The sequence below is a fragment of the Cricetulus griseus genome, chromosome 3 (assembly GCF_003668045.3).
Source record: "Cricetulus griseus strain 17A/GY chromosome 3, alternate assembly CriGri-PICRH-1.0, whole genome shotgun sequence".
In the NCBI taxonomy this organism is placed as follows: domain Eukaryota; kingdom Metazoa; phylum Chordata; class Mammalia; order Rodentia; family Cricetidae; genus Cricetulus; species Cricetulus griseus.
Window position 1 is genome coordinate 242,182,023 of NC_048596.1, and position 15,778 is coordinate 242,197,800.

A 15,778-nucleotide genomic window follows, 5' to 3' on the forward strand; every position below is an offset into this window, starting at 1 on the left:
GTTCACTCTGCACATGGCTCACTCTTCCTTGCTTTCTTCACTGTTACAGATTTTCTGAAGCTATAGATCCTGAATGTGACTGCTGCTGAAGACAAGTAATGGATGCCAGTATGCAAAATCATTAGTTCATCTGGTCACATGGCAGTGGTATGACCCATTTGCTCTAAGACCGTTGTGGCAGACTTCTGGTATTCAGTACTACAAGTTCTGGATCTCAGCTATCAAGATGGCATGTCAAACATCCACCATACATTTTATTGAATGTAAATGGAGTAAAGCAGTAAATAGTCAAATTAAAAGAGGGGGTTTTTAGGCTGAGTTATAAAGGAGTCCAGCTCCACAGGATTTATAAATGTCAATCTTTAAATGTAAGAGTCTATATAAACATTGTGGTGTGTTTATATATTCACTGTGAAATGCTCTATTCCTTTCTTCTTGTTTTGTAAACAAAACAAAGTTGAAAAAATAGTTTTTATTGTCAACTTGATACAATCTAGAGTCACCTGGGATGAGAGAACATCATTTGAGGCCTTGCTCAGTTCAGATTGTCGTGTGGCCATGTCTATGAGAGACTGCCCTGAATGATGAAGAAGGGCCCAGGCCCTGAGTTGTATAAGAAACCTAGCTGGGCATGAACCAGCAGCAAGCAGTATTACTCAATGGTATATGCTTCAAGTTTCTGACCTACTTAAGTCTCTGCCCTGACATCCCTCAGTGATGGACTATAACTTGTAAGATTAAATAAGCCATTCCTCTCCCAAGTTGCTTTTAATCTGTGATTTATCAGAGCAACAGAAAAGCAAACTAGAACAGAGGCTATTCTATCCATAAATTCATGATTCTCAACATCAGCTGGCCAGATGCTGAGATTATGAGCTTACATCACCATACCTGGCTCTGTATCCAATGTTTCTAATAATAATTTTCTTTAAAATCTATCTTTTCTGATATTCTTGAGTCAGTTTTGTTTACAGAAGTTCTATGGGTTGCAACTCCTGTGGGGAGGGCACATGTCAGATAACCCGAATATTGGATATCTATATTGTGACTCCTAGCAGTAGCAAAGTTAGAGTTATGAAGTATCAATGAAATAATTCCATGGTTGGAGGTCACCACAACTTGAGAAACTGTATTAAAGTGCAAGACCAGGCTGGAGAAGCCCACAGAAACAGCTGACCTGAATAAGGAAGAGCTCATGGACCCCAGACTGATACCTGGGAAACCAGCATAAAACCAACCCCTGAACGAGAATGTCAGTTTGGAGGTCTGGGCTATCTATGGACCTCTGGTAATGGATAAGTATTTATACCTAGTATACAAATGGACTTTGGGAGCTCATTCCACATAGAGAGATGCTCTCTCAGCCTAGACACAAGGGGTCAGCCTAGGCCTTGCTCCAAATGATGACAAGACTTTGAAGAATCTCCATGGAAGGGACTCATCTTCTCTTTGTAGCAGAAAGGGGATGGGATGGGGTCAGAGGAGGAGGGGAGGAAGAGGAAACTGTGATTGACTTGTAAAACAAGATTGTTTCTAATTTAAATTGAAAAAAGAGAGAAAAAAGTGTCTCAACATCAGGAAAGTTGATAACAACTTTTTTCATTCTCTTTACTTACAAACTTAAGGATTCTTAGATCTAAAATATGTCTTTTTAAACAAAAATAGTTAGCTTCTTATAGCACTACAAATTCATAGTATTCTGATTCTATTTATACTTTCCTTCCATACTATTGTTTTCATTAATTTTAAGTCTATGTATGCTTTATTATCCCAGAATAAACAACTTTAACATACAGCTTGTAGAAGTTTTTACAGAAACCATGCAAAATGGTCCCTGTCACAATAGCACAATGGTATTAGCTATGAGGTTTATTGAACATTTGGGTTTAAGGAATCAAACTTTTCCATCTACTACAAATAAATGAAGTTAGATTAGCTAGACAGTGTGTTCTAAAGAAGTGGTTAGTAGATTTGAACCATCACAGCAAGATAATGATAACGTGGGAAATGTGCTGATAAGATTAAAATAAGCTACCATGCTTCTTAAAGGAAATACATAAACTGGGACAGGCAGCTAACAAATAAATCTAAGAAATAAAGACCTTTCAAAAGCCATATGACAACCTAACATGTAGAAGCTTCCTAATATATATTCACATGTGAAAAAAAATTAAAAGGAGTCACCATAAAATGAAAAAGACAGTTACTCCAATTAGACATCTTATAACACCAAGTAAAACTTCCAGTGACAGAAATTGATTACTTCTTGTTGTGTTATTGGTCAAAAGGTTCCCATAGGATCTTCCAGTCCCAAATATCACAGGACTATTGGTTACTCTCTACAACAGTGCTGGAAGATATTTTGCACACACTAAAGGAGAAAAGTAACCACCAGTATTACCCAGCTTCAAACCTTATGACCTACATTAATCTGTCTGCAAAGATAACACTAGTGCAATAGTGGCAGAAAGGTTATGGGAGTAACCAACCACTTTTTTTTGGACTACATGAGATGGAACTGGCATACTGGCACTGTTACAGTGTCCAAAAAACCCGAGACTAAATAGGTCGTGGGCCCTAAGGCAAAACCTATTACTCTTATTCTGTTAAAAGAACATAGTGGTGGTCCCCAGTCCTCATGCGCAGGGCGAGGTCTGTAAACTGGAGTGGGGTAGAAACTGGCGGGCACCACCTCCTTACTGCCGGTGCAGCTTCTGGAGGATCAGACATGGCCCAGAACTTAAAGGATTTAGCTGGACGCCTGCCCGCCGGGCCTCGGGTCATGGGCAAGGCATTGAAGCTGCTGCTGGGGGGAGGGGAGGCGTGGCCGTGGCCAATGGCGTCCATGAATCCGTGTTCGCGGTGGAAATTGGTCACAGAGCCATATTCTTTGACTGAATCCGTCGGCATGCAACAGGACACAATCCTGGCCAAAAGCCTTCACTTTAGGATCCTCTGGTTCCAGTACCCCATCATCTATGACATTCGGGACAGACCCCGAAAAATCTCCTCCCCCACAGGTTCCTAAGACTTGCAGATGGTGAACATTTCCCTGTGTGTGCTGTCCCAACACAACGCCGCCGAGGAGCTCCCCAGCATGTACCACCGCCTAGGGCTGAACTATGAGGAGAGAGTGCTGCCGTCCATTGTCAACGAGGGGCACAAGAGTGTGGTGGCCAAGTTCAATGCCTCGCAGTTGATTACCCAGCGGGCTCAGGTGTCCCTGTTGATCCCAAGAGAGCTGAGAGAGAGCACCAAGGACTTCAGCCTCATCCTGGAAGATACAGCTATCACCCAGCTGAGTTTTAGCCGAGAGTACACAGCAACTGTATAAGCCAAACAAGTCGCCCAGCAAGAAGCCCAGCGGCCCAGTTTTTGGTGGAAAAAGCAAAGCAGTAACAGCGACAGAAGATCATGCAGGCTGAAGGGGAGGCTGAGGCTGCCAAGATGCTTGGAAAAGCACTGAGCAAGAAATCTGGCTATCTTCATCCAGCAGCTGGTGGAAGTAGAAGCAGACACCCACAGCTAAACACTGAACTGAACTGAACTGGAATCCAGTTGCAGAGAAGGAGGAATGATGAGCAAAGGGGTCCAGACCAGGCTGGTGAAACACACAGAAACAGCTGACCTGAACAAGGGGGAGCTTTTGGTCCCCAGACTGAAAGTTGGGAAACCAGCATAGGACTGTTGCAGACCCCATGAACGTGGATGTCAGTGAAGAGACCTCGGAAATCTATGGTGCCTCTTATAGTAGATCAGTACTTATCTCTAGCATACGAATGGACTTTGAGAACCCTTTCCACATAGAGGGATACTCTGTCAGCCTAGACACCCGGGGGTGAGCCTAGGCCCTATCCCAAAGGATATGACAGACTCTGAAGACCCCCTATGGAAGGCCTCACCCTCCCTGGGGAGCAGAAAGGTTATGGGATAGGTAGAGTGTTAGTTGGGGGGGGGGGGGGAGGAGAAGGGGAGGGAGAGGGAACTGGGATTGACATGTAAAACAATCGTGTTTCTAATTCAAATAAAAAAAAAATGGAGAAAAATAAAAAAAAAAAGAATCCTGGCTATATCAAGCTCCAAAAGATCTGGGCCACTCAGAACATCTCTAAGACGATCACCACATCCTAGAACCACATCTATCTCACAGCTGACAATCTTGTGCATAATCTACAAGATGAAAGTTTACTCGGGGAACTGGCAGACTCATTAAGGTTAAGAAATGAGTTGTGGCCACCAAGAGCTCCACCAACAGAGGAGTAGACGCATTTCTCATCCAGTTTTGAGGAACCGGCTAGGGAGGCCAAGCACACCCCACCCTGACCCAAGCATCATGGATTCCTCTGAATTTGGCCTCTTGGATTAAGGAAGACTGAAGATCAACCCTTTCAGAGGGCTTTCCCCCTCCCTGTATTGGCCTGAGAGATAGGAGGGACACAGTGATTTCTCAGTTATTTCCTACAGTGTTGTCCCTCCCCAGGATGGGGGCAGATAACCACTATCCCAGAAATTCTCAATAAAATTTTATTACTTAAAGTGTAAAAAAGAATATAGCAATAAAATTATTTCTGATGACATTTTATGATACCCATAGCCCAGTGTGTGTCACTCAGCTCTCATCATAGAAACATGATAATACTTAACACAGAGACCCACAACTGCCCACTGTGCAGAGAGTAAGAGACTTCGGAACACTCAGTCCTAAATGATGTCTTTATCAAACCCCTCCCCTGAAGGGTCAGGGATCTTTGAAGAAGAAGAGGCAGAAATATTATAAGAGCTATAGGTAGTAGATGAGGCCAAGGGAGAAGAACTTTCCAGACATATCAAGGCTGACACATGTGAATTCACAGAGATTGTCATAGTATGCATAAGAACTGTGCAAATTCAAACAACAGAAAAATCCCAGGACAGAGAAGAGGAAATGTATACAAAGCCCCACTCCTAAACAAGAAGCTATTTGCGATTGAAACCTGCTGGAAGGGGGGAATCAGTTTTCTCCAGTGGAATGACACTTGGTATAACAACCACACTCCAGGGTAGGAAAGATGCTCAGGAGTTGTTGGCCAGCACAAAATGGACTCCATTATTTTTTGTGTGCTTTAGTTTTATTTGGGTGGTTTTCACCTCTTTAGTTTTCTTGGGGATTTTTATTTGATTTTTTTAGAGAGAGATAGAGTGAGAAATAACATACAGTTGGGTAGATATGGAGGTGGAAAGAGTTTGGGGAATTAAAAGAACATGATCAAAATATATTGAATAAAAAACAATTTTTAAAGCTGATAATAACAAAAATTAAAACAAGACAGCATTATAATACACTTAAAATTTATATTTTGAAACATGACAGTAAACTATGAATAATTCTAACCATTGAAACAAAAAAGAGATAAATAAAAATACTCACACTACTGCTGATAGCCACCTTCATTCACAGTGCTTTGAAACTAAACCATGACTGGGGAAATGGGTAAACAAAGAAAGCCAGTACTTTCTAACATTTTGCAATGACCATAGTAATACTTCTAGCTCATGCATTCCAAACAGTCAAAATGAAACAGACATTTGCCAATATGCATTTAATAACCAAAGACTGAGGATGTTGTGGTTTTATTCTGCTGTTTCTAAGATTGTGCCCATTAAATGCAAACAATAAAAGGAAGAAATCATGACAGAGTAGAAGTGGTGCATGTTTGATGATAGGATCGACCTAAATGGCACTCTTGCATAGAGCCTAATCCATAGAGTTCTGTGCTATGGGGGATCTTGGCATTTGACTGCCCTACTGTATGTTTGCTCATGAATCATCTAGGTGAAAAGTAGTTGCCAAAATCTTTATGGATAGCACAGCCTGCAGGTCTGCAATAGTGGGAGACACCTAGCTTTCAAATACCCAAGCATGTTCTTCCTAACTGGTAGGTAATAGGATGATACATTTTGGTGGAGGAATAGACTTCAGGGTCTATAATCAGATGTTTTAGAAGAAATAGCTCAAGTTTAAAAGTTCCTCCTTCAAAGAGGGAATTCTGGAGACTATCAATAACCACGTGACAATAAGAAGACTCACTCACTCTCTTCAGATTTGCTTTTGTAGCAGGAGCTAGTTCACCAAAGGCAGTGTGGGGAAGGGCCCACAGCCAAAATCATTCATTGCTGATGATTGTTACATGAAAACAGATCTGGAGCTTATGGGGAAGGTTACAGTTAACACAGTGAAGTCACTAACAGTGGAGATGAGCCATAAAAGAGCTTAAAGCTGAGTGTGAAACAACAAAACCCAGCAGCTAAGAGGAGGGATGAGGGTCTGGGCCAGTGTCAGCAGGCTGCCTGGCTCCCGGGAGCACTCCTTCTCAGAGAGCAAGTGTAAGGCACCTTGTCCTGTATGCCCTTGCTTCTGTTGCAGCTAAGTGAAACACTCATTTATAAGGATGAATTCTAAAAGGCCTCCATCGGTTTTAAGAAAAAGAGATTCCGAAACTACTTTACAGACAAGGAGTTTAACATTAGGGAACCAAGAGCAACTCCAGCTCCATCTTTGTAGCTATGATAGAAGACCCACTGGTTGATCACAGAAATGTGACAAACGCAGCATAAGATAGTTTGCAGCTAGCAAAGCAGCCAAAAGGTTTAGGACTAGTGGTCAACACTCATAGACAGTCAAGGTTACCAGTTAACGAATAGGGGCTTAGAAATTGATGAAGCGGGTGTGCATTACTCGTCCCTAGTTGAGACGAGTGAGAAACTTCACTAGAGCATTATCCCCTGCTGTGTGTGCCAAGGCTACATAGATAGAGTGTGTGTGTGTCCTTCTCTGGCTCAGCCCATGAGAGCTCAGAACACTAAACAGTCTGAACAAAACGTAGATCTGCCTTTGTCCACTTTCTACCAGAAAGCCTCTCGAGACCCAGAGACAACCAGCTCAACTGCTCTTCCTCTCTTGGGAACCTCTCCTACCTCAGGAGTGACTCTTCATTTCCCTTCCTTTCTCACTTATCTTCAACTTCCCTTAATAAAGCTCACTTCCCCTTTGCTTGCTCCCACGGGAGTTTCAATTTTGTCAGCTTTGTTGCTATGAGAAAAGAAGACACCACTTCAGACTGAAACTGGGTGACTGTTGAGCTTCCAGCACCGTAAGTGTCTGAGTCACGCAAACCTGGGCTGAGAATTGTCCATTCTTCTCAAAAACTCTAATGCCAGGATCATGGTTTCCATATGGTCCCCTGGGCCGAGCAGCTCTCACGTCAGTTTGGCCTCAGCACTGGCTCTGGCTGCAATCATCACATATGTGAAAGAATCCAATTCTACGCATATCGTTGTGCCCACAGTCCCTACCCCCAAAAGACCACCAAGAGACCTCATCGGATGCAAAAAAGAGGGAGAGTTATTATGAGTTAACTCGGCCCTCTCTGTTCATCTGATGCAGAAGCAGAGCAGGAGAGACCTCGAGCAGCACTGGGTGGGGGCTTTTATTGAGGTTAGACAAGGAGGTACTTGAGGGATTCCAAAACTGCAGATTTACAGACTGGATTGGCTCAAGCCCTGGTCAGGGGTATCTGGACTGAGATGATTGGCTAATTTGGGTCTAGAGAATTTTAGTCTCAGCAGGACATCTGAAGTTGCTTGTCCCTTTCTAATTGGTCTCTTCCTATTCGGGGAGGTGTTCATGGTCTTTCCTGTAACTAGGGTTAAGGTCAGGAGCAGTCATGTCCCCCTGACTAAGTTGGGCTGCATCTTGCTAAGGTCTTTGTGCTACGGCTTCAGTTCTACTAAGTCCTGGGTCTCTCAGTATATTATGCCTCATACAACATTACTGTAGGTGTTTCCTCCACAGCTTTATATTGATATACCCAGTTTCCTTATCCATTGCTTGTTATATCTTCATGCTTATGGTATCCATCTAATGTAAGTCTCCTTCCACTGGAAACCTCCATTTAGTATTTCTTTTAGTGAAAGACTATGAATTCTTAGTTTTGTGTGTGAGTGCACCTGAAAATGTCTTCATCTTCATTTAAAGATATGTTTTCATGACATAACAGCATGGGACAACGCTTTCTTCCAATGTTTTAGAGATGCTGTGTCATCATATTCTAGCTTTCATCATTGATACTTTGACCAACAATGCAGCTCTTGTATCTGCTAGTATTATACATCTTTTTCTTAAGCTTTATGCAAGGGAGATGATTTTCTTTGTGTTAGGCATACTCTTGTGTCTGTGGGTTTTTCTCTGATTATCCTGCTTGAGATTTATCTTTGAGTCTTAAATGCATTTGTTGATATCCTTGGTTACCTTAGGGAAATCCTTACCTGCGACCTTAGAGACACCATTTTGTTCTAATTCATTCTTTCCCCTCAGAGTTCAATTATGCTTATGCTAGGTGTTTTCACTGTTTCTCTTATCTCTACTTTCTCCATCTCTTCTCCTATCTGGGTATTTGCAGTTGTTCTTGTTCACTTCTCTTATAATTAGCTGTGTCATCAATTATAAGTTCATAGTGAAATACTTTCAGTTCGAGTCTGTGCTTATTTTGATTTGTAAATTTTATTTTGCTTATACTTTTTCATGTTATTTTATCTTTGGTTTTTCTTCTAATTTTTAAATATGCTAATCATTTTATTTTAAAAGCCTTGGTACTGCCACTTATGACATATTTATATGTAATTTTCTCTTGTTTTTCTACTATATGATCATAGCATTTCCCAGATCTAGTAATTTAATATTAACTTCTGGAATTTAAGTTTTCTTGTGTAAAGTTTCCAGATGATGCCTTTTCCTTACAAACAGGCATTACTTTTTTAACTCCAAAACAGGTTATTTTGAATCATGGCTTGTACTGTATACCAATTTCCTCCAAATTGAAATACGTCAACCTAGAGGAAGAAGTAAACATCTTCAAACCTAAGGAAGATCCTGAAACTTACAAAATTCATAAGGTTTCCTACAAGGTTATAGTTAATATTAATATAGAGATGATGATGATGATGATGATGATGATGATGATGATGATAACAATAATATAGAGATGAGGCTCTCCAGTCTCCTGAGTTGACTGCAAGTCCTGCTGAGTGCTCCAGTGCAGCAGCTTTTGTGAATCATTACCCATGCTGTAGACTTTGAGAGATACAGCTGCCTTTGAGACATTTAACCTCCATCCACAACTCTTTCCCCATACTATTGTAAGGCTAGAATCGTGTATTTGATCTTTCATTGGTTCCCTATCTAAGGTGAGTGCAAGTCTCTTCCTATCTCTCCAGGGAAAGTCACACAACAGTTACTCAGTCTTCACATGACTTAGTCTACCACTTTACTCCTCATTCATTTTCAAAAATAGTCGAAAGTATTATCCTGGGTATCATTAGCTAATGATCTAAACCAGCAATTCTCAACCATTAGGTTGTGACCCCTTTGTGGCATCTCAAATCAGATATCTTGCATATCAGATATCTACATTATGATTCATAACAGTAGCAAAATTACAGTTATGATGTAGCAATGAGATTACTTTATTATTAGGGGTTACCACAACATAAACAACTGGGATTGACATGTAAAACAAGCTTGTTTCTAATAAAAAAAAAAAAGTTAGTGGGTAAGAAACCAAGCACTGAAAAGCTCTGGGAATCTCGACACACAACAAATAGAATAACCACAACACTTAAAAAAAAAAAGAACTGTATTAAAGAGTCATAGCATTAGGAAGGTTGAGAACCACTGATTTAGACTCACCTTAAGCCTTTTCTTAGAAAACCATTTATATCTGACCATTTATATATTTCTTTATAGAAATTTTCTTCTTAGGATTGTGGTCTCTCCTGCCAGAATCCATTACATTAGGGAAGAATTTTAATTTGTAGCCCTGAGTCAGAAAAATGGTCAGTATGAAATAGAAGTTCCTTAAGCTTACTTCTTTTGAGTTCTCTCTTCAAGAGGCCTACCTATTTTATTCATTGCATTGGAGGCACATTCAAGCAAATAAATTCTGTATTTTATTTAACTTAAGTTTGGTGCTGGGGATTGAACCCAGCACCTAGTTCCTGCTTAGTATTTGCCATTGGTCTGTATCACCAGTCCTGTGTTTTATTTTCTTTGGCTTTTTGGTTTGCTCTTGGTAACCCTTCTGATCATCTGATAGGCATTCTATCCCATGATGATTCAGATGCTACTTCAGTTTGGGGTGCTTGGTAGCCCAGTAAAGACTGTTTGAAAGTTGTTTAATTCTACCCAAGAGAAAGGTGCCTTCCTTCTAAAATTGCACAGATTAGTTTCCTGACTTGGTAAAAAGTTCTACTGTGAATTGAATAATTCCATTACAAATTATAAATTATGGATGCTGTCATGCACTGTAAATTTGGAAATGCATTATCTAATGCCTACATAAGCGAATATACTCCTTAATGTTCTCCAGTCGCCCTCTGTGTCCTGGCTACACTGGCATTGTTCCAACCTCTGCAATGCCCAAACTCTTTTCCCACCTAGCACTTTCATCTCAACCTAGCTTTTTGCCATTTTATGATTCTGTTGCTACTGTTTGCTCACAGATAAACAAGATATTGAGGTAGACTCCCAGGTGGTCTCACTCAAGCTACAGCTCTTCTATTCTGCCATGAGGCTCTCAGGTAAGCTGGCCCTTGCACTAAGCTACTCCTGCTCTCTCTCAATATGCCTGCTGGAGGCACACTCTCACTTTACATCATGCCCAGCCACGGGGCTTTGATGAGCCTGTGTAAGGAAAGGAGAAAACAAGCTAAAACCTCTTTTTGTCTAGTTTTGTTTGTTAAAAAAAACACAAGAAAGAAAGAAAACTTCCTTCCTCTTTACCTATTTCTCTGAGGCATGTATTCTTTTACTGATCTCTTAAAGTGGACTCCAGCCAATGTAATAAGCACCTACCTCTAAATTGGCTACCAGCCTTTGAAAGCCAATTATCAGACTGGGGCCTAGGAAGAAGATGATGAATTGATAAAGGCTTTTGAGAGCACACGTATTAAGGGAGGTTCGATATTAATTACAGCCCATTTTCTTCAGAGTGAAGAGAGAGAGAGAGAGAGAGAGAGAGAGAGAGAGAGAGAGAGAGAGAGACAGAGACAGAGAGAGACAGAGAGAGACAGAGAGAGAGAAAGTCTTCTTATACAGACAGTATAGAGTAAATGTAAAGATGCATGCTGGGACTTTTAAATTAAATGACCTAAAAGTTTTCTGTCTCTTTTTTTTCCCTCAGAAAGGTGATTCATTATCCCATGTGGAGGAGTAGATTGCAGCCATGGCTGTGCATGTCCAGTGCCATAACAGCAAAGTCCAAGAGTGACAGGGTCACCTGTGTGGGGAAATTGGAACTCTGTGGGGAAATTGCCATTGGTATTTATTCACAACAGACCATTTTCTGATCTATCAGAAATGATGGCATGTTGGACCAAACAACTTTTCTTAATATCACATTCAAGAATTATACATTTCAGATTGAAGCAGAAACATTGAAATCTGTGACAATTTTCATCTGGAGTTTGATGTTAGCAGTGGTTCCTCTCCACCTTGCAGGCCTCATTGCTTTACACAGTAGTTGCTCTAGATAAGACATAGCAGCAGCCCCAGCAGCAGCTCCACCAAAGCGAACACATCTGTATGAATCTAGACTTAACTGCATACTACTACTCTACTACATTGCGTGCTAGACTTGGGGACCCATGAAGAATGGGGAACAAGATATAGGCCACAGATAATTTGAACAGGAAACAAATAAACCAAAAAAACCCTAGAAGGCACCGGGATAGAATGCTTGGGATTTTGTAGTTAATGATATTTGAAGACATTATCTCACGCATGGGTGTTATTTTAAAAAGGGGGAGGGGTATAGTGTAGGGAGCCGTCCCTGCATTCTCCATTACAATGATGGCGCCTGCATCCGGCAGGCACTGAATGTAAACAAGATTATTGCGCAGGCGCTGGGTAATTTTCCATTCCTTGATCTCTGCCTATTCCGTGGCGTCATATGGCCTGATGAGCTGCAGCCAATCATAGGGTGACACGTCCCAGGCGGCGGCTGCCAGCCTTTATTAGGGGACGGGATTCTTGGCTCGGGGTCTCCGCTCTGGTAAGCTTATGCTCTCCTCTCAAGACGCATTAAAGCTTTACTGCAGAAGGATCCGAGTGTCCTGTGTGGTTCTTGCCGGCAAGACTATCGTGCGGGACAGTATAGTTACTGTATCTGTAATGATTTGATAAGCTCATGAAAGAAATAAAATGGTTATGTCAAGAAAACGCAGAAGGGAAGGAGGAGGAAGAAGATGAAAACAGAGAAGGAATGGGAAGGAGGAAAGAATGAAGAGTTCCTGACAGCCAGGCTGCTGTCACCTGTAAGCCTGGAGCCAGCTATGGCAGCTTCCTGAGTCCCGGCTTTTACTTCAGGAAAGACCGAAAACTTGTTTATATACCTAGTTGGTTATTGTTTGATAAAAGAGAAACTATTTCTCAACATGGCAGCTGATCCCCATTGATCTACAGGAAGGAAAGGGATGTTATTTCTTCTTCCCAGGAAATAGGTCTGTAAATTAGAAGCAGCCCTGGAAACTGCCCAACAACATGACCACAATCACTGGAGTTCTATCTCACCCATGCCTTTCCGTCAGGCTTTCTCTTCCCCAGGACTCTACTCCCCCCCCCCTCAAAAAATGTTCTGGTGCATCCTTAGGGTCATTTCTTCATACAATGCACATTCTCAGCTGCTTCTTGGAATGATTTGCATATGGTTGATAGCCATTCCTTCCTTGTTTCATTAATTCTCAATTTAGCTCTATGTTTTGGTTATTTGTGTCCTTGTTTTTAAACTTTTATTACTTTTAACATTGGTTTAATATTCTAATAGTGGGCATGAGTTGTTAACTGAATGGGTGAAATAATACTGAAGAATCTTGTGATCTTACAGAACTTCCTTTAACGAACTCATGATTACTCTAGACCAGTGACTGATGTAAGGATCACAGAAGCAATCTGTGGGCCACGAGAAAGTTCTTCTAAGGAGTGTAGTCTCCTCTCTCTCTGGGCAGGGACTGCCTGTCCTGACCAATTCTCTGTCTCTAATCTACTCTGAAGGAACAGCATTGTCAAACGCCAATCCCTTGCCCTTGCTCATTTTCCTACTTAAAACTCTCCTTTGATCTCTTTTATTGGACAACATGAAATGAGAATGCCTGCCCTATCCTGTCACTTATGTCCTTTGGATCCAGTTTCAAGTCATATATATCACTTCTCATGACCCATTTCTTGCACCTTCATCCTACTCCCAGGCTTACCAATCCAGGAATATTCATGCCTCCAGGTTCTTTCTTCTCCCAATGCACTCCAAATGCACAGCTAAACAACCAGACTAAAGTCCAAATTGCATCATAAATTATTCCAATTCTCCTCTTAAAAGCTTTCCACAGCCCCTTATTATGTATGGAGGATGTATACACTTATTAACATGATATATTATACTAGAACCCACTAGCTTTTATAAGCCTAAGATAGCCCCCTAACTCCCCAATCCATGAGAGTTCTCCTGGACTGCTTACATGATTTCTTGAACTTTCATCTATGTAGGTTTGCCTGAAGCTCAGCTGTTGGCAACTTCCTTGTATCTAGCCAGTCCACAACCCCCTCTTCTGCCCATGCTTTGCCACAATCTTACTCAGACTGTATGACCATACCCCACTTCACCAAGACTACCTCAAAAATCAAAAGTGAGACTTGGAAGTAGTTTCTATGACTGTCTTTTAAAGAATACATGATAGAACTAACAAAAGTGAGCAGCCTGAAGAACAGGAGTTCTAGAAGTGTAGAATCTTCCAAAGTAATGTTATCCAATCCCACATCCTCATGGTTGTATATCCTGTTTCCAGGACATCTTTCCATGTACAGAAAGATTAGGAACTACTGATCTGCATTGAGACTTAATATCACTTTAAGAGTTTATTGTATAGTAAGTAATACAGATTCAGTAACAGATAAAGCACATCTCTACATTTAAATTTCCTTCTTTGTGGTAGAAGAGAAAGGGGAAATTAATTTCTTACAGAATTCCTATGTGCATGAAAAATGTAATAGTATTTTAAAAAGAAGGGTTGTAAGTTGAAGATAAAGAGTGAATGTATTAAGTGGAAGAAGACATAAGAAGATTGTAAGAGCTGGAGGATCAAAGAGTTTGTGTCACCTAGTAATTTAAGAAGCTACCCCCATAAAGTCTCAACAGATGCATTATGACCAAGGTTACTGCAGTATTCACAACAGCCAAGATATAGGAAGAACCTTCAAAGAAAGGATAAAGAAAATGCATTAAGTATACTAGAGAATTGTTTTCTTCAGCCACAAAGAGGAATGAATTCATGTCATTTGCAAGAAAATTAATGGAATGAGTGATTATCAGGTTAATCAAAGTGAACCAGACTTGGAAGACAATTACATTCTTTCCTTTGCAAAATCTAGCTTTAAACACACACATGCACACACACACCTGCACATACAGGCATACATGCATACAAACACCATACATACACACATGCACACACACATGCTCTAAAATGAGAATGAATGAGTGTTCCTGGGGCAAAGGACAGTACCACCAGGAAGCAGGAGGGAATGAGAGAGCAAAGTGAGGTATATTAGCAAGTACGCAACACACATGTAAGAAAATGTCGTAATGAAATCCAGCTTTTCTTACAATTATGCTAATAGTTTATATGCTAACAATAAAAAACCTAACCCCTCCAATTCATCTTCAATTAATCCCAAGGTTGCAGCATGAATATATTTTTAAAATGTGAAAAACTGATGTAGTGAAATATGATAGAAGAATCTGGGCAAAGCAAATATTGGAGTTTATAGTATTTTTGTAAGTGGTCAGTAAAGAATTACTTATATAATAAATGTTTTTAATTAGGCAAAATCAGTCCGAGATAGACTCATTTATCACCACTTACACTGTTATGACTGACAAGCGAAAGCCACATCAACTTTCACCTGGATCTTCCCAACAAACTCATGAGTTATTTCTTCTCCACTGTCTCTCGTATAGTCTGTCTCAGCTCAGCAACCAGGGTAATCTACAAAGGGGAAGTGAGATCACTTCTCTAGTTCTCCAGCAGCCTCTACCCTTACTTGGAATCACACCAAAACTTAGAAGTGTTCTACATAGCCCTGGGGGAGTCCTTCAGACTAGCCATGCCTTTAATCATGCCTACACTTTCCTCCCTCATTAATATATGCCAACTGAACATGACTGCTGACATGCCCCTGCCTCAGGCTCTCGTTCATAAATAAAGACCTTTCTTCAGGACTGTTCTTCTCCAGATAGTTGCTGGGCTTGCTTGCTTCTTTCATGCTCAGATCCTTACTCAAATATTTCTTTCCTACTCTCCTGTCTGAAATGATGAAGCCATCCACACTCACTCTCCTTCTCATTATTAGTCTCCATAACACGTGTTAATGCTTTGCATTCTTATTTGCCTATTCATCCTAGTGCCTTCTGTTTGTGTGTAGGTTGGTACTTTGCTTGTTTGCCTATCTGTCCTGTTGCTCATTACAATATGCTTTGTTCCCATTTTAACCTCTAGAATTTGCACTGGGGCTTTGTGACTATTATCTTCTTGATAAATAAATGTTTAATGAGTGAAAACTGGAACCTATAAATTCTATAAATTCCAGTGAAGCACAAAACCACCACATCATCAATAAAAGATGCTGTGTATGTTGCTTACAAACCATGAGAAGGAAAAATAATCACTCAAGGCAGAAAGATCAAAAGCAAAC

General features: G+C 40.8%; 1 pseudogene; it reads left to right on the forward strand.

Moving 5' to 3' along the window:
* The first annotated feature begins 2,728 nt into the window (after positions 1 to 2,728).
* LOC100759526 lies at positions 2,729 to 4,226 on the forward strand (annotated as a pseudogene).
* The last annotated feature ends 11,552 nt before the right edge of the window (positions 4,227 to 15,778 follow it).